A 25,978-nucleotide genomic window follows, 5' to 3' on the forward strand; every position below is an offset into this window, starting at 1 on the left:
ACATTTTACGAAGGGCAGAATTATAAATAAAGAAATATTGATTCTGCAATACATTTTTAAAATTTGTTTGAGACAGAAACTGAGATGAAGCTTGAAGTTTGAAGTGGGAGTTCTTGATCAGGAAGTACTTTCCCGTAGGTTCGGCACTTTTCCTTGAAGTTAGTGGTTTTGGACAACAAGGAGCCTACACTGGGCTCAAAAAAACGTTCCATCAAGTACTGACCGCGGTCCCTTCTCTGCCATCCGGTCTGTCTGACGAGGGATGCGACAAGTCTTCGATCACTAGATAAATTTAATGCCAGCCTAAATCCCATTAAAACGTCACCACGCCCCTGTCCAATAAGCACGCCATGTCAAGATTGATCACATGACGTCACGGTGGAATGAACTGGTATTTTTATCTGTAGGTGTGGCCTTGAAAATGAAACTTTACGACGATGCTGTCTGAAAGGACAATACGTACTTTCCTTGTAGGTCACCTCGTTGAAGATCGTGCGGGCAGTGTCATTTGGAATTTTTGAGAATAGTAGACCACCAGAAGCATCCAGGAACACACGTCTTATCTTTTGTTACGGTTGAAAAAACGATACGGTGGCATCCCTGTTCTGAAGGTCCTTCCTGCCGACCCCCCGCCACCGACGCATGGATTTCAGTCCTAAAGTTTCGCCTAGCATCATCCAAACAGAGACCTCGTGGATCGCGACCTGATATTGCCGGCACAGGTGCGAGCTCTTCGAGAAACGGCGCGCTCGAGACGAGTCGCACGTGTACGAAGTCTGGGTCGGCGCAGCGAGGCCACGTCTAGCCTCCTTTCTGGGTTTCAGATGACCAGAGCAGCGGTTCACGTTTACGTCAGCTGATGACGTACCCTTGAGCCGTGCAATATTACAGGGGCAGCCGCGGATGCTTTCGAATATGTGTTGAACTTTACTGCGTGAGTCATCCTTCTATTTCTAGTCTACCCCCACCAGGCTCGCGTTGCAACGTACTGCGACTCAGCTTTGCCCGGCTGGGTGTACTGTATACGCTAAGGCAAGAGAGACGGTTAGCAGTGGGCATTGGATGCCAGCAAACAATGACTCAAGAAATCCATACCTAAGGACTTGCGGCAGAAGATGCTCTGACTCCACTCCTGGCACGCCACCAGGCACGAGTCCCAGACTACGCAACACTTCTCACAAAAGAGAAAAGGATTCATAGAAAAATAGTTTGGAGAATCAGAAGGAACCCTGCTCAGCATAGTAACAATGCCCCAGAAGTTCCTTGACCCTGGTGCCCTCAGAAGTAAAAAGAAAAAAAAAAAGAAATATTCGGACTTGTTTTTCTTTCGAAGGGGGGGGAATGTTTCTCGAGAAATGTAACGACATACATTTCATCCTGATTGTATCGTGATACAATGAAACATTCTAAATGTATTTTTATATAGGAATAGAGGTATTGGTGAAAAAATGTATCGCGATACAGAAATACAGATACGAAATGTATTTCTGAAATACTATCGCGATACTGCCCAACCCGGACTGCTCTCATTATTCTTCAACGGTGTGCCCTCGCAAGGCGTCTAATCCACATCTCCTATAGATTAGTCTTTCTTATTTTCTTATTTTCGGGATTTTGCTCAAAGGCACGTCGTATTCATTAAAGACCGTAAATTCTGCAGTCAAAACAAGCTTCCCAATATACTTCCTGTCACCGGCGATAGTTCTTTATAAATGTTCGCTCTTACCACTTTGGACGCCCAAATATAATACATAATTATCTAATAACCCACGATATAAAGACAATTTGTTTGTTGTTACTAGAATTTCGCGTTGTCGTTATTCCTTGCATTTCTACCGTCAAGGGTTGGTCCGTGAGAGAAACTGCAAATGACTGTCGCGAAAAATAATGCGCCACCGTGTCCCACTTTACAGTCGTCGACAGCTCACCAAATGCAGGGTGTGGCTTATGATGTCCACGCATCTCCCTCCGTGATTGGTTCTTTGACCTTGCTATCGGCTAATGGCGCACTCCCATAGGCTGCTGAGCGATAGTGAGGCTCACGGGACTCGCCACGCCCTGCATTTCTTAAGCTGTTGGTGGCAATGAGCGGAATATACATCTACATTTTGTAACCTTGTTTCCATTGGTTTTCGAGCACGGAGCCTCGTTTACGGCACGTGACGAATCTTTTACTAAGGGCTTTGTGCCTCATTTTGGTGTGTGCAAAAAGTGACGGTTTGGAGTAGAGCGTGTCCCCCTCCCCGTCTCAAAAAAAAATAATATATATATGTATATATATATAAACGAATATGTGCAGAAGAATGAACCGTACTTAATCCAATGAAATAAAGAATCAAAGTTTTCAGGAACCCGCCGAAAGCCAAAAAACGGCGGAGCCAGGATATGAACTCTGGGCCTCCCAATGTCCGGTCGGGTGTGCTAACCTCTACACCACTCCACCTTGGCTTTCTGGCGTTTCCTACCTGTCTTATTAATGCACAAGAAACGAAATGTATCGAATCGGAGGTGTTCTGGAAACACACGCCGCCGCGAGGAACGCGGTACGACGCTTAGTGTCACGTGGTACGTGCTCGTTTGTGCTGCAGAAATCCTCGCACTGTTTGTCTCGCCCCGTGTACATGAAGTAGTATTCTTTGTTTATGAGCTTGAGAGACACAGTATCATCATCATCTGCGAGAATCAAGAGCCACGTTATTGAATATACAACACGGGCACTTCACACCAGCGTACGTGGTCTCCGAGGAGGATATAAACGAATATGTGCAGAAGAATGAACCGTACTTAATCCAATGAAATAAAGAATCAAAGTTTTCAGGAACCCGCCGAAAGCCAAAAAACGGCGGAGCCAGGATATGAACTCTGGGCCTCCCAATGTCCGGTCGGGTGTGCTAACCTCTACACCACTCCACCTTGGCTTTCTGGCGTTTCCTACCTGTCTTATTAATGCACAAGAAACGAAATGTATCGAATCGGAGGTGTTCTGGACACACACGCCGCCGCGAGGAACGCGGTACGACGCTTAGGCTGTGTTCCAAAATTTACTCGATCCGACTCCGGAGTAAAAGTTTCGTACCGTGGCGTTCCAAAACTTACTCGAGCTTACTCGATGACGTCAGAACTCGCGTTCGTTCCAGAAGCGGGTTGTTTACTCCGGAGCAATTACTCGCGCTACCCTCCTCGATCGGGGGGTAAAGTCGGATCAAATCGAGTAAATACGTCACGTGATCTGTTCGTCGTCTGCTTTCTGCACCGACAGCCGTCAAAGCTCGCTTGCTCCGTTGGTTTTGGTGGCGGACGTTCGAAATGACAAAGAATTAGGTGCAGCATGTGTGATTATTGCGATCTGCTGTTGTCAACGCAGGAATTGACTGCATTACATCCAGACCGTCCACCTTCCCCGGGAACGTGTACTTGTTATTATCTGAGTGCGAGCGTAAACAGGAGCTTCTCCGCATCCTCGTCCTCGGCGTTGGGGGAATGCCGTAATCTCACGTTCAAGGCCAAAAATGTTTGAACTCGGTATATGATAATGTAATATTTTTGTTTCCTCCAGAGTGTGTGTAATGAGAGGATAACGTTTGTAAAGCAGTGAAGGCTTCGAAAATATCACTGTAATCACATTCGCGTCAAAGCGAACGTGAGTTTTATATCATTCTGGGGAAAGCACCCTCGCGCTGTACCGCTACACCGTGTGGAATATATTTCTGCAAAACATAATCGGTGCAAATTACAATGCGTGGAATATATGCGTTTAGGGCTCCGTGACTAGAATTGCAGCGATCGCGCTGATTAATAAAAACACATTTTTTTTATGTCTAGCTGTAAGGAGTAAGTAATTTTGATCTCAATATACAGCTCAAAACGAAGGTGAGTAAAAGGAGCTGGTGGATCCACCTCAAAATACACCGCGTCGTCATTAACATTACCGTTCTTCGGGTGCTTTCTCCATGATCAATAGGATCGTCTGCTATTTTCTGCCATCGTTGCTGTTTTTTTTTCCGTCGCCCAAGACGAAGCCAATCCGCGTAGTATCCAGGTGATTATTCTGGCCGTTCCAAAATCGAGTCGCGGATCGTTTACTCGCGATGTCACGTGGTATTACCCGCTGACGTAGGAGGCAGGTTACTCGGGTAAGATTTGGAACATAGCCTTAGTGTCACGTGGTACGTGCTCGTTTGTGCTGCAGAAATCCTCGCACTGTTTGTCTCGCCCCGTGTACATGAAGTAGTATTCTTTGTTTATGAGCTTGAGAGACACAGTATCATCATCATCTGCGAGAATCAAGAGCCACGTTATTGAATATACAACACGGGCACTTCACACCAGCGTACGTGGTCTCCGAGGAGGATATAAACGAATATGTGCAGATGAATGAACCGTACTTAATCCAATGAAATAAAGAATCAAAGTTTTCAGGAACCCGCCGAAAGCCAAAAAACGGCAAATTCCTGAAAACTTTGATTCTTTATTGCATTGGATTAAGTACGGTTCATTCATCTGCACATATTCGTTTATATCCTCCTCGGAGACCACGTACGATGGTGTGAAGTGCCCGTGTTGTATATATATATAGATATATATATATCTAGGTGAAGTAAGGTAAATATGAAAACAATGGACCGGGAAAAGTTAATAAGTCAAAGATGCGTACTGTCGGACTCACTAATTCGAAGTTTATTACGACGTTTCGAGCGGGGACTGCTCTTCATCAGGTAACGAGTGTACAGCCCGTGAATGTTTATATACCCCTAATACACCTATATATATATATATATATGTATATATATTGTTAGGGTGATGCTGTCGGCAGCAGAAAGGGTAGTACAGTACACGATGATAGAACAGACAAAAGATTTATGGTGGCCTAGCCGGCCCGTGGGGCCTGGCGCGAGATGGTCATGCGCGCCACTGCCCCATCGTCGTCGTCACCTTCCTGACAATAAATATATATCATTTTTTGCTGCCAAAATTCACTGCACATGGCTCAATGCTCATTCTCTGCGCAAATGTAGCGCTAACGGTCCGAGTCTGAGTCCTAACCGTCAGCCCAATAAAAAGTTACGTTATTTTCTGAAAATTTCAATGGAAAAGTGGGGTCCGTTTTTGCACGGTTTCGTTAACTGGCCGCCATTCGGCTGCATGCATTCGAGAGCTCCGTCGTCCTCCGTCTTTGCATTAAAAATTTTAAAAAAAATGAAACCTTTCAATTACAGTTTTGTGTTTTCGGGGTTTATTTTTACTCAAATTCGGGGACGTTGTTTGGGGTATATTTTTCGGAATTGGCGTTTATCGGTACTTATTCTCAATGCCACTCAACATATAGGGGTGTATCGGGAATAATGTTATAAAACAACTGCATATTTATGAATTCGCAACCCCAAAGGCACCGCCCCCCTCCCCCCGCCCCCCTTCTCCCGGGTATCTTATTTGCTTCCCGAGACTATGGAACTCACGCCCGGGACTCAAATACTTGAACAACATCATCCCGATACCGCGAACAGAAGGAGCCGGAGCGGAGGACGTGGTTTCCAAATAAAATCTAACCTCAAGGACAGGTAGTAAGGGTCTCGATTAAATTCACTACAAACGGCAATGCTGAACATATCTTTTTTTTTTTTTTTTTTTGTACCGAATCACGGGGAATTTTTTTATTCAAGGGCAGGTCTAATTGGGGTTTTTTTTATTTTCCTCGATTCCAAGAAACCCCCTTGAGGGATATTTACCGGGGACGATCGGTATATACAGTAAAGACGGAACCCTATTTAAAACGTTTGAATGAAATAACCACTAGTTCTGGCACGTTGGCTTCTTATTCGGGCCGGTAGCTCTACACTTGAGCGGAGAATGGGAGTTCGACGATTCATAGTTTATACTTGCGGTTTAAAATCATCCGCAATTTTTCGTCTGTACACTTTTTATATAAAGGTACTTTTCCGCGCTTTATGGACGTAAAGAATGTATATTGAGCAGAGATTGAACAAAGCCAATCAGTATAAAACAGACTTTTTAAGCTCGTGTTGAGATTTTCCTCGCGTGAACCAAAAACATGTCCTGGAAAAAATATGAATCCCCGGCCGGTTTTTCACTCCACATCTTGCGGATAATCTCCGCCATGTCGGTCTTAAAGAGCGTCTTCGATTCCTCGGACGGCAATGGTGCAATGGGATCTGTAGATAGTTCAACGTCTGAAAGAAAAAAAAAGAGTGAAACTTTTCCCCTTTCTTTTAGCTAAAAGATCAACACGTGTAGCGAAATACCATATTTTCTGTTCCATATCTCGCAGCTTTGTATAGTACGCTATTGGCTAATTTCAAAAGAACGGTCGACATATGTACGTCACACCTCGGTATAAGTCTCACCTAAACATTCGTACGGTCGGAGCTGCGAAACTGCAACTAAATGCGGTCATATCTCTAATGTGATTGAAAAAATACGGGCAAGCGAAATGAAATATCGATATTCTCGACAACAAATCTAATTAGAAAATTTCAGTGACAAATTTCCGAAGTTGAGGTGAATGAAAGGATATACGTATATATAAGTCGCAGCAGTGTGTAAAAATAACCAAAATAAATTTTGAGTAAAAACAAAAATAAACGCTACCCGTCTAACGTAGCATACGATATATATATACTAAAAACATTTCTCAAAAATCCGCCTCCTTGGCCGCAGAGCACCGGCCATGGCTGGGTGCACGGAGGACACTCGAGAATGAACAACACCGAAAATGTGTTAGAACGTGAAGATGAAGTATGGTATGTGTGTTGGCACTTCCCGCGACGTGAGCCTGTGAATAGTCGAGCTCAGTGTCACCCTTGCAGACTGTATAAATGGAGAATGGACCTTTTCCACATACCGACGGCACCAGGCGGTGGCTGCACGTACTAAAAATCGAGTAAGTGACCTACCTGCGCTACCAATCGATAATGGGAGCTAAGCTACCAGTTTCTTCGCTCTCTGAGCAGCGGCGCCTGCCCAACGCGACTTTAAAGAGGGGCATCCGTGGCGTCCACCCAAACGTCGTGTTTTCCTTTCCGTCGACGTTCTTTTTTTGTGTAACACAATTATATATATGCTGCAGTTGCGTGTTCTACTCGCTGATATACAGCCTCCTTCCGAATTTCCTCGATTTTTCGTTCCGTCTTCCGCCGCTTGGCATCGGGCGCTCGCGCGCGCGCGCAGAACGCTTCTCGGAAAAGGTCCATTGCGTTCTCACTGACGCTAACCCTGACTTTGCCTTGAAAAGTGAAGAGAGTTGGCCTGCTGCCAAACGCCTGCGCCGCGAGTTCCGCCTGCCACACAGCACAACTGCGGGAGAAAAAAAAACAACAAAAAAACTACAAGAGAGCGAGGAATCCGAGAGACATTGAGAAGATTCCGCCATCTGCGAAATCTTCGGGAAACAACTAGAAAATTAAAAGGAAGGATGGATACGAAAATGAGGACTTCGTGACGCTGACACGGCGTTGCCTGTCTAAAAGGCTGAGACTGGAGTTTTCGTCCGCTGCGTTCCGAATACAACGCAGTGCTGCATATGGCGGTACGTTCCATAGCTTAAAATACAACTGAAAAATATGTTGTTTTTTTTTGTTTGTTTTTTTAGGAGGAAGCCCATAATTTCGCCCTCGTCATCTGTCGGTCTCCTTTCATGCACCAGAGTCATTTGCATGCCATTTCTCTACGGGGAAGTACTAGATGCACTGGCGCTTTTAAAAGTGGCGGGCGTCGCCCCATACGCGGAGTACGCGTATTACGTAAGTTTAAAGCAAAACACTTGACTTTAAAAGTGAATATTCCGTAGCTGTGAGTGTTTTAGATGCGTTTGGTCCTTAGAAATTCTCAAGTTGGGTTTCCGGCGCAGCTCAGCTGAAATGCTTATATGTGCTTCAGCTAAGAACGCAGTGATGCTGTGCACCTAAGGTCCGTCCCTTAATTATTTGCTGCGTGTTTTAAGGCGGATGCTGAACGCGAGGCACTAAAGTCGGCGGGAGGTTAGGAATTTAGGGGAAACTCCTTCTCCCTTTTTTCATTCTAGCAGAGAGAATGCTGGAGAGGAGACGACTTCTTCTCCAGCGTTCCCTCTGCTAAAGGGGGGAAAGATCGGAGGGGCTTCACCTGGAACTCTTAACCTGTAACTGTCTATGGATTCGAATGTAAAGTAGCATATAGTCGTCAGCCAGAGCAAAGGATATTTGGTTTTGTTTTTTCATCGTTTTTCTAGCTTCTTCATTCCATAACGTTGCGTGCTTTGAGTATAGCTAGGATAGAGCCCGCAAATTTACGTCTTACTTAATATGCATATAAATATATGTGTACACAAACTGGCAATAAATATGATAGGAAAAAAAAGATGCACACCTATATCATTTCGTGCTCTTGCACTGGGCACAACAAAAACGATACAATCAAACGATATACTGTATAACGGTATAGTAAGTTCAGATATGGAGTAAATGGAGCATAGTTGCCTCTTGAAAATGGGATTGGTCATTCATCATACACGTAACGTGTATGATGAATGGGAGAAAGAACACATGATACTTTTCTTACAGGGGATATGCATTTTGTTTGACATTATCACGAGAAAAAGCAGTTTTGCAGGAAGGTATGAAAAGGGAATCCAGAATGTGTCTAGTTCTCTCTTAATCCTCCAACTACTTATACATTGGTTTGAAGGTACAATTCTCAGAGCTCAGCGAGAAATAGACTTATGAGGCTTACTTGGATAAAGTAAGTCTCATAAGATCGGCGCCATCGGTATTTTAAGTGTAAACACCGTGCCTATGGGCCAAACGTACAGTCCCCAGATGATAGCACAAGTTGTGCACTAAGATTGCCGCTCTACCTAATGAATGTGGTATGGTACGTTGCTGGGCTAATTGGTTCATCTTACCTAAACATAAATATATATATATATATATATATATATATATATATATAGTGCAAAAATACTGCTTACGCGTACGAATGCGAAAGAATTCCTAGACGCAGCGCATTCCTACAAGCAGCGCGCCACAGCTTCCTTTCGCACACGGCGCTCCAGCACTCCCCCACTGCGCAGGCGCTGCGAATTCTGCCGGCTTCATGACGGCTTCCGTGACGAAGCATTGCGTCCCCGTGCTTTTCTTAGTGTTTGCTTTCTGAAGCACGTCCGCCTTAAGCTTGAGCGCACCCGCTGGCTTCCGTGACGAAGCATCTGCGTTGCTGTGCTTTTCATTGTGTTTTATTGGGCATCGGAATTTGGGTGCCGTTTTTCTTCTACAGACAGTTAAGAACAACGCCGGTTTCGCTCCATGCGCCAGTTAATGCTTTTGCATTAAAACGACACTGAGACGAATTAAACAGCACATGCGCTTGTCTTGTTTACTTCTTGTCTCCATCTCTTTGGCAATATTCTGTAGGTTGAACTAGAACGAATGCGTATGATATTGTACGCAGGGTCTGACAAAAATAAATCAATAAACGTGATAGAAAAAAAGAACTGCACTAGTAGTTTTGCCGGACGCATTTTTTTAATGCACTGTTCACTGGGAATGCTCAAAACGGGCTTGCACTTTAGGTTTCCAAGACTGGAAATTCTTGTTGGTAAGGGATTGACGATGCAAAAGCTCTCTATGGAAGCTCGACTTCAGCACATGCTGAGGGGCTATGCACTCAGCTATCGCCGCCAGTGAGTACCCCCAACGCTCGAAGGCAGCTGAAAAATGGCGCAGTCTTTAGATGATGCTGCACTCGCGTGTGGTACAAACGATACTGTGTGCGCTGGTGTCAAGTATGTTTGACGCATGTATGCTTCAGACATATGTAAGCTCTAACATGTGTGCGGATAGTGTTGTATATGACCAATGCGACGAGAGCGCTGTAAAAGGAAGAACCATGCCTCTGACAGTATCTGTAGACTGTCTTTCGTATGATGTATTGGCTGTGTGACAGTGTGTTAAGTAAGAAGCCATGCCAGGATTGTGAGGAAAGACTTACCGATGAATTCGTCCACGTCCTCGCCGCTTGTGTCTACGCTGATCACTTCGCACGTGCGGGGCTTAAGATTTGCACTTTCAAGGATGTCAAGCATGTACGGGGTAAGGGCCGACCTTTCCTCGATGTCCTGGCTTGAGGGAATAAACCGTTCAATAACCTAGGAGCAAAAAGGACTGGGTCATACTTCCGAGTGATTCACCTTCTGTTGAAAAATTATTGGCTTCTTAAAGTAATTGAATCGATGGTAATATGTTAATTATGAAGGGCGAATCGTTTGTAATTCTCACGGAAGAGACTGCTGAGCTACGATACATTTCTTTTATTGGAATTCAAAACATTACATAATGTTCCGGGTTTAGAAACAGATACGTCTATCTTAAGATGTATGCTAAAGCCATGAGAAAAATATTAAAGAATGACTATCTGTAGTTTAATATGAACTAGCTAGCACTAACTTTATTTGGTCCATTTACGTTCTGACGTCAAGCGGCACTCTTGTAAGTGGTGCTCTTTTTTAAAAGAATTGCGAAAAAGAAAATGGAAGCGGCGCCTGGTATTTTGAAAAGCTAATGAACTGATTTGAAAGGGGTCGAGCACCCCGAATGATTTGAATTTTTTTCTTTTTTTTACTTTACATACGTATTTCTGCAGTAGTGTGATGCAAATATACTGGGATGCGGCACCACTGACGCAATAATCTTTTATTGAGGTACAATTTCAAGGATAATAAAAGAATGTATTTCAAAGTCTCCCTCACAATACTTGACGTCGATGTAACGAATATCGCAATGTTGACGCATTCCCGGAGCTGTGACGACAGTGAAGTGCAGCCCATGGACTCAACACCAACACTGCGTTATTACTCAACATGTGTCCCATGACAATCACTGCTTCGGCGAACGTTCAAGTAGTGGCTTCTGGGCCTCTGCTGCTTTGACGAAAATAGGCAAACTCTAGGAATACCTGGAGGTCAGCACAGGTCCTGTACTATGGGAATGCCACCGCGCGTCTATGATGAGCATTTACGGAATTGTATAATTGGCACCAAATCGCGTGTTGATCTCTTCCACTGTTCCGGTCGTTCTGACTTTTAGGTGCGGACCGTTTTAATGAAGGATAGGCAAATCTCGCAGCCAGTTTCTTTACACCACCGCTGCCATCATGCATCGTGGGAACTGAAGTATTTTTGCATGAGCTAATACCGAGCTGAAGGTCTGCGCGACGAGAGCACGAAGTTGCACGAGTCATCTCGTGGACTGGCGCCTACCAGTATGAACTACATTTATATCTAGACAATTGCAAGCTTGGCTTGAGCAGAGACATGGCAGAGGCAAGAGCCACTAAGTGAGCTGCGCTTAGAGCATCGGCAGTTCGTTCCCCGACATTGTTGTGGGCCCCCACATCTTTGTTCGTATGCAGAGCAGACACAACTGCCGAATGTCATGATTCAAAAGTGCGACATCCTCATCAATAGATTCCGTGTTAGGAACGTCATGTAATATTGCTTTGCTCTGTCGTGAACTCTTTAAACATTTGTAGGGGGCGGAAAAGTGTTTCCTGTGATTTCAGATAAAGCTTCTGATAGCTGGCAACCATCATGTTGAGACACAATATGGTCAAGTGTCGTTACTCTGAAGCGTAGCTTATTTAGAGATACCAGCGGTAGCCTGGCTTGCAATCGTCCATAGACAATAGACCTATTACTAAATTACTCAAGCATCGAGGAGGATGCAGGGATTGGTGTTTCACGCGCCGCACGTGCCGGCCTAAGCAGTAGTAAGTTCTTTAAACCAAACGCCTAAAACAAATTGCATCTTGCACGCGCTTTCGTCGACGCTTTATTTTTGGTTATTTACTTCGAATCCTTTAAACGGGGAAGGCGTGCACGTGTGGCGGGTGGAAAACCAATCCCTGCATTCTCCTTGATGCTTGGGTACTTTAGTAATAGGTCTATCGCAAGCTTAGCGGCCCGACTGCTGCCCCATGTGCACGAGTACGCGAAGCGAGCGGATGAACGTGGCCTTGTCAGGCTTGTAATTTCATGTGCTAGCCTGCACGTGCATCGACATGGCGGAGGACAGATGCCCTGCTTGCAATGGTCTATTAGCGGCGAGATGTTTTGGTGGCGCCCTCGTTTGGTTACCTTTCGTGACGTCATTACCTTGCGAACAAAAAGTTCGATGGTGTTTGTAATGAGCAGGTGGAAGCCTGATATCATAGCGCTCTCAAAGCAAGACTGCAAACACCGTCAAATCTGAAGTTCTTACATTCCTCTTATTTCCGTCGATGAGACATCCTTTGCTTACGTCATAGTCAGCATTCGGCCAATTGTGGCGGGCCGACCCCAGCGACGCTTTCGATCGCTCACGTCGCCAATAGGTGACTGCAAGCAGGGCCACTGGCCGCCAGCATGTCTCTCTACGTGTGGGCAAGCCGGTGCAATTGCAAGCTTGCCAAAGCTGTGTTCACGAGTACGCTGCACGCGCTTGCACCCATAGAGCACCAGTCGGAGAGCCGTGCTTGCAATATATATTTCTGGAAATATGTGGTGCCCCCAGCTTCTGCTTTACGGATTGTGACGTTCAGATGTAAGGCACGTGGAATCATTGAATACGCAAACACGAAGGTCACGTTGGTTTATCAGTTCGTGATTTCAGAATGCTTAGAAGGCAAAAGGAAATCAACACAGAGTATGTGATGACCTCCTTTTTCTTTCGCAAAATGCGTTTGTGTGTTCTAATCTCATAAAAATAAGGAAAAATGAAACGTGACACAACCAGCATATAACGAAGCGTTCGAGCTGGCACCCGAGCCCACATTCAAACAGCCCCACAATTCCCCTCGTTGCAAAGTCTCCTGGGATTTTGCAGAAAGGTTTATTGTCTATACTACAGTTAACACTTATTGAGATTGTTCCAATTTATTAATATACAATGCGTTTTATCTACCGATTTTAATAAGCTCTGTAGAGATTAGCCGTAAAAACCAGCATTAAAAAAAAAGAAATTTGAAAAGCGTTACGCACATAGGGGTCCATATAAAAAGACTTCAGTCCCCCGGAATAATTTGTGCTCTACCCCCTCAGGTTGTGAGCCGAATGTTTTGCCGACTGTGCTATCTAGGGGACCTAATCTGGGCACCTGACCAAAAAGTCGGCAAGAAATTCGACCGTCGTGATTTGCCGGTAGCAAGGTCAAGCGCGGCACCGGCCGATCACGGCAGGTGTACTCCTCGCCGACTTTTGCTCTAAGTGCCTAGATGAGAGCCTCAGGACCGATGGTCGGATCACGCAAGAGCGAAGTCTTTGACGCGGCGCACGTGGGAGCGGTCGCGAACCTTCTCTTCTTCCTTGGGAGGCCTATCACACATTCTTTGCTTCGTCAATCTTTGTCAGCATGAGCAAGCTTTTATAATTTTTTTAAATTAAAGCAAACTCAATTTTTTCTCCAAGCGTTCGTTGGACGCCGTGGCCTAGCACATTGGAAGTTAGCAGACTTGGCCTTATTTAGGCAGCTGCCGAACTCCTGCGCCACGAATCAACTGCACGGGTTATCACTGCACCAGTTACATACGAACATTGACGCAGCACTCGTGTACAGCCTTTGTCACACATTGTCTTCCAGTAGCTGACATAAAAGATCCAGCACCTAGGTATCGTTAACTTGAAGGAACTGCAGGAGGGAGCGCCTGCAGTTTGCGACAGCGTGTTCTTGTGGCCCTACAGACATTTCCGATAATCACCTTCAGGGCCTCTCAACTCGTCAAACACAGAGTTGGGGCAGGAGTTGACAGAAAGCACCAATTGGTTTATCACGACGATGACTTCGCGCTGTTTTCGCCGACGTCCAATCGGTGCGCTCCGCGAACTTTCGACTCCAACTTTGTGTTTGACGAGTTTAGGGCCCCTGGGCGCTGTCATCTTTGTCTACTGGGTTGTGAAACTCTGTCTGAGTATGCGCAGTTGCTATCTTCCACGAAATATGAGGCGGCGCGCATGCCTGCACAGTCCAGTGACTAAGCATTTTTCGCCTGGGTGATATGCGCTGGAAAGGTTTATAGTTCCTTCCCCGCTGAACTGTCACGGTGGTGGAAGCCTTGGAAGTTTGGTTGTCGTCGGACCAATCAATCGCCTGCTTTAGCTCGCCTGACGCCACTCTGCGTGATATTTACGCAAAATGGCTATCCTAATATTCAAGACCGATTGGCCGCGTTGGGGCGTGAGCCTCGGTATATCTTTTAGTTCGTTTATATAGTTTTAATACCGACCTATTGTTTTTCTTCTTTTTTTAACCAACAGTTTTTTTTTACTTGTAGATCACTTCAATACCTCATAGAGTCATAGAACTAGTCACCTAACTGAAATATAGGCCTCACAGACACTTTGAGCTATATTTATTTTCGTTTTATTACGTAAATATTTTGCGTAGAAATAGGAATTTTTATATTATTGTACAGACAGCAGAAGGTACGGATTTTGCAACCGAATTCAGGTTCATATAGAGGCTATAAAACTGCGCACATGTATACATGGGATTTGCATCATCAGTGACGTAACGCAAAATGTCAAAATACAAAAAGGGATGAGCGAAAAAGAACTCACTCCTTTGTACGGCTTCCATCGATCCAGCTCGACTATTTTTCTCCACAACACGTAGAAACTAAGCCGAGCCGGGAAAACCAGTAAGCACTCCCCTTCGTCGGTCATCAATGCTGCCACATTTCTTAGAGCAGCTGCGATGTCCTCCGCCCAGTTCAGGACGAAGAAAGAGTAGACGCGCTCAAACTTGCCGTACTTCTTCAAGAGCCCCGACACGTCGCTTTCGATGTCGTGCACCTCGTACGCGATCTGCGGGTGCGCGAAGTTCTCCTTGGCGTACTTCACCATTCCCGGGGACACGTCAGTGGCCACCATTCTGCGGCAAGGTTGGCAGCGCGGCAGCAGCTCCTGGCGCGTGAAGTCGCCTGTCCCGCAGCCCAGGTCGATGAACTGCTGACTTCGGTTTGGTGCACTGCCGAACGACATTTGCAGCAAGTCGAGAGTTCTGATGTTGACGTTTCTCTGGAATCGGTTGGCTTTGATGTAGGCCTCCGGAATAAGTTCAGGAGGCTGCTTGTGAACAGCGTCATCATCGGACGGCGCAGTGGCCAGTCTTGCCGCTGAAGTGTCACGAACTGTCGAGAATAAGGACGTTTGAGTTATTGCTGCGGTACAAATCTTTAAAATCAATGGCTGCGAATCGCAAAACAGTCTTGATGGCAAATAAAAACTGTTATTAAAATGAAATTTTTTTATTTAACAACAAAAGTGAAAGTAGTTTACAACTCCTAGCAACGCCGAATAAGAGCGCAGCTCTTGAGGAGGAAGACGAAAGGGTGCTGGGGGGCGGGGGGGGGGGGGGGGGGGGTCACGTGACCTGGGGGGTCAGGCGACCCCCCAGAGAAATTTTTCCGCTAGATTTAGCGGGATATTTTTTCGCTAGATTTAGCGGGGAAATTTTTTCACTAGATCGCTAGATTTAGCGGGGATATTTTTCCGCTAGATTTAGCGGCGGAGGGGGATTTTTCCGCTAGATTTAGCGGGGAAATTTTTCCGCTAGATTTAGCGGGCAATTTACCCATAATGGAACGGGAGGTTACTCCGACGGCGACGGCGACGCCGCTCAAGCTGGAAACGGGCGCCAAAGAGCTGCGCTCTGAAAAAGGTCATTCTAATACGATCATATTACAAGCACGAAACGCGATACACCTTGAGGGAATTCTCGCTTTGAACTGTTGTACTTCTTTCAAAATAAAATAAAAAAAGACGAGCTCATAAATTATTTACGTATGTGAATAATTCTTGTATATATAGTGTTGTGGCATCGCTGAGCAATGGCCGTTTAGTTGATTTTAAGTAGCAAGCGCGTGAGGCTGTCCTGTCCAAGCAGCAAAAGTACAGGGTAGTAGGCAAGGAACCTCCGATGGGAGCGTCTCGACGCTGCCACTACGCTTTGCGTGGGTTTCACTGGAGCCGCGAATACTCCGTGACTAGGGCCTAGCCAAGACACCAGCAGCGTATCCCCCCTCACTTTGCACTACATTCATTTATGCTCTGTCTCTTTCTCCCCTCTTAGGTAAATAAACAACGTCTACAAATCATACTTGGCGGAACGTTCTGAAATATGCAGGCAAAACTCATAGGCGCCCGTGCTCTCGTGCACCTTCGGCGCCGATCAAAGCAATGCACGCGCACGCTTCCCTCTAGGGTCGAGATTAAATACACAGGTTTTAGCGGCGAGATGTTTTGGTGGCGCCCTCCTATGGTTTCCCCTTGTGACGTCATTACCTTGCGAACAACAAGTTCGGTGGTGTTTGTAAATAGCATGGTGGAAGCCTGAAATCATTGCGCTCTCAAAGCAACACTGCCAACACCGTCGAAATTAAAGTTCTTTCATTCCTTTTATTTCCGTCGATGGTATACCCTTTCCGACGTCATAGTCAGCTTTTGGGCCAATCCTGGAAGGCCGACCACAGCGACGCTTTCGGTCGCGCACGTCGCCATTAGTAGATCATGTTTTCGGGCCACGCTAGTTGTAGCGGGAGTTCGCGCTGCCACTTTCATGCACGCTCTGAAGCGTGCGCCCCTGCCGCTAACGGTTCTTTGAAAACGATCTAGTAGAGCCACTAAATAAGCTGTGCTTAGAGTATCGGCACTCTGTTCTCCGACTATGTAGTGGGGGCGCCATTTTGATGCTTGTGCAGAGCAGACGCAACTGCTGATCGTCATGATTCAAAAGTGCGACTCCCTCAACATTAGATTCTGTGTCAGGAAGCTCACGTAATATTGCTTTGCACGGTCGCGAACTGTTTAAACATTTGTGAAAGACGGAAAAGCGTTTCCTCTGATTTCAATAAAATGCTTAAGAAAACTGGCAACCATGATGTTAAGCCAAAATATGGGCAATTAGTCGTTACTCTAAAGCGTAGCTTATTTAGTGACACTGCGATCTACTGAAAAACCCTAATATTGAGATGACATGAATCAAGATTTAAGCATCATTTAGCATACATAAGTTTGACACGATTTAATAAAACAAAGCTTCATGGCAAAATAATTATGTAATATGTAGGTTGTGTGACGCCACCAGGCTCGATCTAAAATGGGCCGTCAAAATCGGTGTCTGCACGTGGAAATCTAAACTTTTCGTCAAAGGTGTATGTCGCAGGTCGGTTTTTTCGTGTAAAATTACGAAGCATAGCTTCCTTTCTGTAAAAAAAATTGGACCAAAAACTTGCCAGAGTCAAAGGCGGGCGGTGACGCAGACAACAGAGTCTAGTGGTGGGACGGGTTTGACGCACGTATTAATAGATGGCGCTACCTCATTATTAAGGCTGCTCGCTACGACCATGGTTTACTAAAATGAAAAAAAAAAAAAAACTTCTTATAATGAGTAAAAATGTGAAGTAGAAAAAAAAGCTCGTTTACATAACAACGGCACTTTTGCTGCATATGGATTTCGGCTGCGTGTCGTCTGCTTTCATTCGCTGGCCGGGTACACCTTCAAACGCTGCTACCGACGCCATTTATCAATACGTGAGCCGAACGCGCCTCGCCACCCGACTTGATCGTCTGCATCGCCGCCCGCCAATGACCCTGGCAAGTTTTTTGGCCCTATTTTTTACAGATAGTGAGCTACGCTTTATAATTTTACATAACAAAACGGCCTGTGAAATACCCCATAGACGAAAAGTTTAGATTGCTACGTACAGGCAAAAACTTTTACCGCCCATTTTAGATCGGGCCTGGTGACTTAAGACACCCGATGTTTTGTTTACAGTTTGTCTATCATTTCAGCCTTCCCACGGTAATGAAACTGAAAAAATTATAAAGCGAGCAATATTCGAGTAAGACTGTACATGAGCAAAAAGTGACGCTCATTTGCGGGAATCGGAGCGTTAAGCTGTGTTTCTACCTTCTTCATTGTTCCTCAGCCGCTTTCTGCTCTTTTAATAGCAATGCAGAACACAAAAGGAAGAAGGGAGAGCAAGAAGATTATTTGTTTATTGCCCATAAACGTGAATTCTGACCGGCAGCGATAGAGACCGTGTGTGACAAAGGCGACCGAGACATAAGTCAACTTGACCTTCCAACGGCTAGTATAATTGTTTTGTCTTACATAACTGCCCACCTGTGTTAGGAAACCACTGCCTTGTGCACGTTATATTAACGGTTATTCCTTTTTTAACTTGTAGGTAGCAATAACGACTTCGCGAAGCCATTTGACGCCGAGCTGTGGCTTACGGTATTCTCGTTCAGGCCACCCAGAGAAAACAACCGTTGGGTTGACCGCTGGCACCCCCCCCCCCCCCACCCTCTAATTTAGGCTCATCAACCTGAACGTTCTCAGCGTTTAAAATAAGGTGGCGAAAATTGAAACAGACCTTCCAACATCTGAGCCCAACATGGCTGTCGTCACTGAAGCATGGCTCAATGAGCAGGTATCTAGTGACGCAGTGTTTCCCACTGGCTATAATGTTCTCTGTAAAAACCGAGGCTCTATGGATGGCGGTGTTGCAATTGTGTTCAGAGATACCATTCCGTGCTCTTTTGTAGGTTGTAGAAGTGAGGCCGAAATAACTTGGGCAAAGCTTTATTTTTCCAGTGTTTCAGTCTTGGTGGGTGCGTTTTACCGTCCGCCCAGCGGCAATGTTTCCTCCTGGGAGGCCTTAGAGGATTTTATTTCAGAACTCTCTAAGCGTTACACTGACATGGTGCTTGCGGGTGATTTTAACTTGCCATACATCGACTGGAGCGATGCGACTGGAGCGATGCAGCAATTTTTGTACTTTGCGAAAATACCGCTTAAAACGAATCCCTAACGTTAATGACCTATGAAACACGCGTTCGTTTTTCACCCCACGCAATAGAAGTCCCAGAAAAAAATTTAAGAAAAACGAGCAGCGTTCACCCCCTCAACTCGCAACCAGAACAAGCGGCCACGTGATCTGGAGCCGATTATATGCCGCCAGTGTTGATCATAGCCACGCGCTGGGGTTGGCAAAGCGCAGGACACGCGCTGAGTTCCAGACATTGTTATGGCTCGGCTGTTGTCGTCGATGCAGCGATTGCACACGGGTCACAACCCGAATACTTCTCGAGCTAGCAATTGTCACGAGCCCAAGTCGAGTGCCCACGCAATGCTCGGGTCCAATCTATGAACCGCATTCAAATATCGTCACTTGGGTGTACTGCGATCCCCGAGTTACGTCATCAAATTTTGCAAAGGAGAGATTGAATGAAAATGATCGCTTTTGTCCTTGAAATTACACCGCAACAAAGGAGTTTCTTGGCCAGTGGCGTTGCGTGTGAGTATCCTTGAGTCCTAGGTGTGCCAGTAAGCTCGTGTAGAGAGAAAAACATTCCAATTGAATATCGTTGCACAGCTCCTTTAAGCAATTTTGGGATTTCAATCGTTCGAATGATGTTGACATCCTGGATGCTTTAAGCCCCTCCCGATAAAATCGGCTGTGGAAATAAACCTTAACACCAATTACGATATTTGTCTTGATTATACATATATGAATTGAGGAAAGCTTTTTTTTCTTCAATGCTCTGTTGTGTTCAAAGACTGCTAACTGTTCAACGAATGATCTATGGTCACGGTTTAGATATACGGTAGGATATTGCATCCAGAGACATGTTCCGTTACGTTTGAAGACGGTGAAAAGAAACAATTCATGGATCACATTTTATCTTCTTCATTTGAAACGCAGACTACGATGAGTTTATCAATTTAATAATGCCACATAATACTTATTAAAAACCCTTTCTGCGCAGGCAGTTAAAGGCGTGAGTCGAAAACGCTAATTACTATCTTTTAATGTCAATTTACATGGTTATTTGTGTAGTAACCCCAAAAATTTTTGGAAATTTTTGAAAAGTAAGCAAAAGTTCATTTTGAAGGACATGAAACAGTCCAGTGACACCTCTAATGAGAAGCAATTGATTTCGAACGCCTTTAACGACTATTTTCTTTCTATGTTTACTGTAGATCACGCGGTAGATCCTGAATATGATGTTCCTCGTAGAACTATACCTAAATTTACCATTTCCGAGGAAGGCTTCTTGGCGGCCATCCGTAATCTTAATATCTCAAAGAGCTGCGGCCCTGATAATATACCGAACTTTTTTCTCTTAAGGTACGCTGAATGGTCAGCTAAGTTCCTGCACTTGATTTACTTCTATGGTCTCAGCACAGGCACAGTACCCGATGAATGAAAAATTGCCAGAGTATTACTCATATTTAAACCAGACGGCTGTCACTGTATCGTCAATTACGAACCTTGTTCCGTCATTTGCTAAAACCTGCCCCAATAACCCTGTTTAGTCTCATGTTCACCGAGGGATCTCCTCAAAACGGCTTGTGTGAATCCTTATTAGGGGAATAAAGCTGTAAATAGAAGCAGACATCAACTGCGGTCCCTTCAGTAGTACCCACACACTGACCCATGACAGAATAAAAATTTTGCAATATCAACACCTGTCTGGTTCATACTCATGCACTGACTACATAAGCCCTGAATGAGGTAGCAACAAAAGTGTCTTCCGTTTTTCCGTCGCCCATATATTCTCTGTTGTCTCTAGCACAGGCAGCATTGTGGGCACCTAATCCAGCTCATTCCACAATTTCTTTGAGAATTAGCGCGGTTACTTTCTGATTGCATACATGAAAACACAAAAAAAGAAACTGGGCAGTCATGAGTTGATTCACAGTACAGTCGCAGCGATTGCTTCGACAGGTCACGGCGAAGTCGTTGGGCCTCGGTGTCGTGTTCACGTACCGTGGGTTGCGTGAACAAAATATACATCTGACCATTTTGTTCTAAGCGCTTTCGTTTCGTTTATTTTTCGGAGCGCGTGAAAGCACACCTCCCGGCACGACCTCTTGGAATTCAGGGTGCTATGACAGCGTTTTGATACCGGCTATTTAATGGGTAGCTTTGGGGTGGTGTTACCAGAATACCTCAGCTGTGGAACTCCCGCGGAAGGGGGTACCCCCCTCACTCACTTCAGTCCGCCTCCCGTCGTTTGCAGAGCCATCTAGATTTTCGTTTCATAACTGTCTGTCCCATAGAGTACGGAGGAACGCCATATAGAAGCTGTGCTTTGAAACGTACGTATTACATCGAACACACTGCAGTTGACATAGCAGCCGTCCGGCGCGTAGAACAACGGGAGGCCGGGTCGTGGTGAGTAAGGGGGGTACTGCTCTTGCAAGCAACGTCTATGAACATTTCCACAACTGAGCTAATCTAATAACGTTGCTCTGTAACAGCGCCTCTGCTTCGCACGCAGCGAATCCTGGTTAGATTCCCGCGGGCAAGGACGATCTGTTTCAAGGTTGGCAACATTGACGTCGGAAGCCCTACATCAACAACATCAACTACATCAACAACGAACGTCATTTCCGGTGGTGGGAAGAGTCCCTAAAAGTTCTCGCTGTTAAAACATGTAGTTAATAGTTTCTTACTGTTGCTACTCCAGTGCCCGTTCAAAGCCCAGATATCAACGAGCCTGGACTTCTTGAAGCTGCTTCCAAAGTACGTCCTTGCACGCAGCATGAACATCTTGTTTGGGCATTCACCGTGCGCCGGCAGTCTTCGTTCTGTATTTCAGTACTAAAAATACAGTAAAAAATAAAAAAATACAGGGCGATTCATTATAGGATTCTTAAGGAATGCGTTACCAGGAACCTTGGAAACGCCCACACGTTTTACTTTGGAAAACGCTAACGCTGAACCCTTCACTTTTATATTTTTACTTTCTCTTTTGCTTCATCCATTTTTGCCGCATTTTTGGGCCTCGTAACGGGGTCAGTGTTAGCGATTTCCAAATAGGATGTGTTTGGAGTTTCCCAAGCCTCACGGTAACGGATTCCTTAAGAATCCACCAATAGATCTTTCAGCAATTTTTTCACTCCTTTTTTGTACTCTGCTTATCAGAGTGCGTCGACGTCCATTTGTTCCCTCGTTCATATGACTTATGCAAAGAACCATATCCATACCTCTCGGGGAAGGAGCCGCATCCATATCACTTGTGGAGTAAACCGCATCCTTCGTTTTAACTACACGCACGGATCGCGGCCCAGGCACTGCTACTACGGAAACCCGGAGCGAAGAACAACCGGCGACGGCAGAGTAGCAACTGTGCACGTCCGCATTCCACCGCGCCGCGGCGCAACACCTCCTAGATAACTAGAGCTGTTTGTTGGAAAGTTTGGCCAGTCATTGGCTTGAATAGGCGAGCGTCTCGCGGCCAACCACAAGCCGCGGAACAGCACCTAGTGGTGGTCGTGAGCTCTAAATATTCGACTCGACTAATTTAAACCGTTGTGGTGTCGCTATAGTAAAAACAAAAAAAAAGGTATGACTCTTCTTGAATGAAAACTTGGTGCATGTGAGGTTTTTGTCACGTTTATATTCAACGGTAAAATAAACGAACGTGCGGTCCAAACCAGAGCAAACTGCGTAGTTGCGATCATTGCTGATGATTTGCTGTTGACACTATTGTCACCGAGACGCCGATATTGAAAGCTTCTATTTTACGCTTTAAATGTGGTTTCCAATATTATGACGTCGCGGACTGCTCAATGGTCGACGCTGTGTCGCTCTTTTAGTTTACGCTGTAACCGCGAAGGAATACTCGGCACTGGCGGCGGCCTTTGCTCCGCCCATTGGTCAAACTCTCCCAATATACGGCTCCGTAGATAACAGAGCCCTAGTGCTGAATGAGAAGGCTTCATCAGAGAGGACGAACGCTGAACACAGATTGAACACGACGATGGTGTGAACTTTTGGATGAAAGTTCAAACTTGACATGAACCCAAGCGCTAACGCAATACTCGTTTCCAATCTGTGTACAGCATTGGCATTCTCTAATGACGCGATCTAATTCAGCACTATGGCTTTGTTATTTAAGGGCTGTTAACCATATAATAATTGGGGTTGTGGGGATATTCAGACAGCGTGTAGTTGGCCAGCCATTAAAGTTGCGACGAGTCACTCACTGTAGATGAGCAATTTAGCCAGTGCGGTACAACCGCTAGCCTGGGGTCTTTAACGTGCACTACGCGGTAGTGATACACGACCGCACGCCGGTACGATGCTCATCCAGATCGAAACGGGCAGGGGTGGGAACACCATCTAGAATGATTAAAGCCTGCGCATGGCCTCCTGCCCCTTCATAAACCGTCATCACAGTCGGATCGCGCTAACTCGGCTATCGAGGACGGGTCCGACCTTCAATGTGCTGATTGAACACAAGCCCCGGCTGAACACTGACGAGGCACTCGTGCCCAATCTCAGGCCTCAATTGAGCTGACTGTGTTGACGGTGCGGAGGCCTTCTGCTTATCTAGGTTACAGTGTCTAGGTGGTGTTGGTGTTGAGCGGCGCCTCCTCCTCTCTGGCTTCGCGCCAGCTGTGCTCGTGACTTTGACAAAAACGAAAGGGCTCGTTTAGAGGGAAAATAGCCGGTCTGTCAGTTTGTCAGCGCCGGGGAGCGCTGACGTCAGAACTGACGTCAGCGCTTCGGACCAATGGGATCGTGGCATGCGTCACCCTCTTTCCCTTCTACTCCCTCTTTCTCCGTCGCTGACAAACGAGGCACCGCCGGATTTTCGTCAAACCAGCGTTCTAATGCTGACGCTTAAAAAGGGGGGTGACAGATCAGTGTCAGAAGCACAGCTGTACCATAGAATGTAAATCACCAGTGTCCGGCCTACTCATCATTCTTCAAACTTTTGAAATTTCGCCTCCTGATTTCTACCGGAAGGGTGAAACATTGAGATGGGGGCGTTAGTTATCCGTGAGACGAATTGAAGGCGAAAGCCCAAGCGCCGATGTAAACGTGGTAGGGAACTCAAGGTACTCTCTGACGACGCACTTTTGGCGCCGTTTCATTGGTATTTTTCGTTTTGGTACTTTTCGTGTCGCCGACGTGTTTCCCTATTTTTCATGTCGTCGACGTGTTTTCACTCAAGGACTTTGAAGGTCGACTGAACGATAAAACCTATCACTCAGATAAGTGCAGCGAAAGCTACAAGGGCGAGCTCCGGGCCGCCGCCAAGCACGCGCGCTCGTGCAATGTATGTATCAGTCAGGGCAACATGCTCGTACTTCAAGCTTTAAAAGTGCCGTGAAAAAACTCACACTTACAAGTACCGCCAACCATTGTTGTGGGAACTTTCAAGACACATGCCACGAGGGGGTGCTCCGCCGCCATTGGCTTATTAGGTCCGCTCATTTCAATGCGGCGCCGCCATTTGCTTCCAAGGGCCGCTCGAGACACGGGCCTCGTGCACTGGCTCATTTGACGCTACTTGCAAGGCAAGCGCAAACACATCGTGTGTCTTTCAGAGCTTCAACCTCGCCCCCAAAAAAGTGAAAAAGAAAAAAATATATGTTGTAATATTTAACGGGCTGGGCACAGGCGCGTGAGGGTAGATCTGACGAACCTTCTCTTTTTAGGAAATTTTGCAAATAAAAGCCGCCTTTCAAGGTGCCATGCTCGCGGCCGTGCTTTTCTGAGCATACAGTAGGTTGTGAAATAAAGTACAGACCCCTGAGCACGCGCTCTCCCTAGCCGGTAGCAGAAGGACACTTCTAGAAGATGCACATCATAGACTCTTTGAAGTTGTTGCAAAACGATATCGGGTTGCAATGTCTATGAACTTGCAGAGGCATACTGGTCCTAGGACCCAAGCATAGACGCTTTTAAGCAGCTGTGCATGGGCGCAGCCATAACCGACCTTCAGCTTTTGTTTCCTCTTACTCTGTTCGCTGCAATTTATCATTGCTACAGCAGGACATGTATTTGCAACTTTAGGTGCTACTGCGTCCTTCTCGCTAGCATATACCTTTGTAGAGGCTCGTCAATGCCCGTTTCAGTGGCACGCATCTCGGTAAGTCAAGAGATAGTTCGGTAATGCCGGCTCAATCTATACTCGCTCGGATCGCGACTGATTCAGATGCTTTTGTCTCGCGGTAAAATTTCGAAAATAGAAATGGATTATTTTTTTTTTAATTTTGACCTTTGCAAAGCTTAATGGCATAATTGTGGGATCGAAACTACCCCGTTATGACGCTCGGGCGTGGCTTATGGATTGGACACGAGAACTGCGTGAGAATTCGACTTCGGCTCGTAACAATCAATGACTCGGCAGACATTCGGGCAGTAGTGGCTCGTGTCAAACCACTGCGGTGATAATAATAGCAGAACTTTAACAGCGCCTGGAACTCAGCACTCGTTGTCTGCTTTGCCAAGCCCAGCGCGTGGGTATGATTAACGTTAGCGGAATAGGATAGACACCAGGCCACGTGACCGCTTGTTCTGGCGTCGAGTTGAGGGGGAGAACGATGCTCCTATTTTACGAATTTCGGTGGCAACCACCCTTGTCTAGAAAGAAAAACTAATGCAAGTTTATTCAGTTATTAACGTGGGCAGCGATTCCAAGTAGTACTTAGCAAAAGTAGAAATATACTTTCATGACCCCTTTAATTTAAGTAGAACACACCACGACACGCATTGAATTCGTTGTGGCGCAGTAAACAGCCCTGCGCAAACTCGTTCACCACTCGGCCGCAGTGGCATCACTGGAATGAGCGGCACCAGGGGCGGCCACCCGCGACAGCCCCTCCACCCCCTTCCCCGCTCGTTGCCCACCGCAACCCCCCTACACCCCCCCCCCCCTTTCACTGCCGAGCTGCACCCCCTGCTCGCTACAGCCGGGCACCCCCCTTCCCCTCCCCCGTACTGACGCCATCGCTGGCACGTGGAACCAATATCCATTTCACCTTACGTCCGAGCGCGGCCGATGTTATGAGCCGAAAGGCCAAAGTGCGCAAAAAGCGCAACGTCATGGCGTACTCTCTGCACCTGATAGGACTAGCGGGCGGAGGAGCACGCACAGAGAGACGGCGAATACCGGCTGGTTCTATCAACTGAAGAGAGCACGCCA

At 46.1% G+C, this 25,978-nt stretch overlaps 1 protein-coding gene across 1 annotated transcript in view; it reads left to right on the forward strand.

Moving 5' to 3' along the window:
• The window catches only part of LOC8029760 (sodium/nucleoside cotransporter 2), an 85,672-nt gene that overhangs the window by 15,645 nt on the left and 44,049 nt on the right, over positions 1-25,978 (forward strand). The gene's annotated exons all lie outside the window — the stretch shown is intronic.

This window comes from Ixodes scapularis, unplaced genomic scaffold, assembly GCF_016920785.2.
Source record: "Ixodes scapularis isolate PalLabHiFi unplaced genomic scaffold, ASM1692078v2 PGA_scaffold5__190_contigs__length_132052651, whole genome shotgun sequence".
In the NCBI taxonomy this organism is placed as follows: Eukaryota; Metazoa; Arthropoda; class Arachnida; order Ixodida; family Ixodidae; genus Ixodes; species Ixodes scapularis.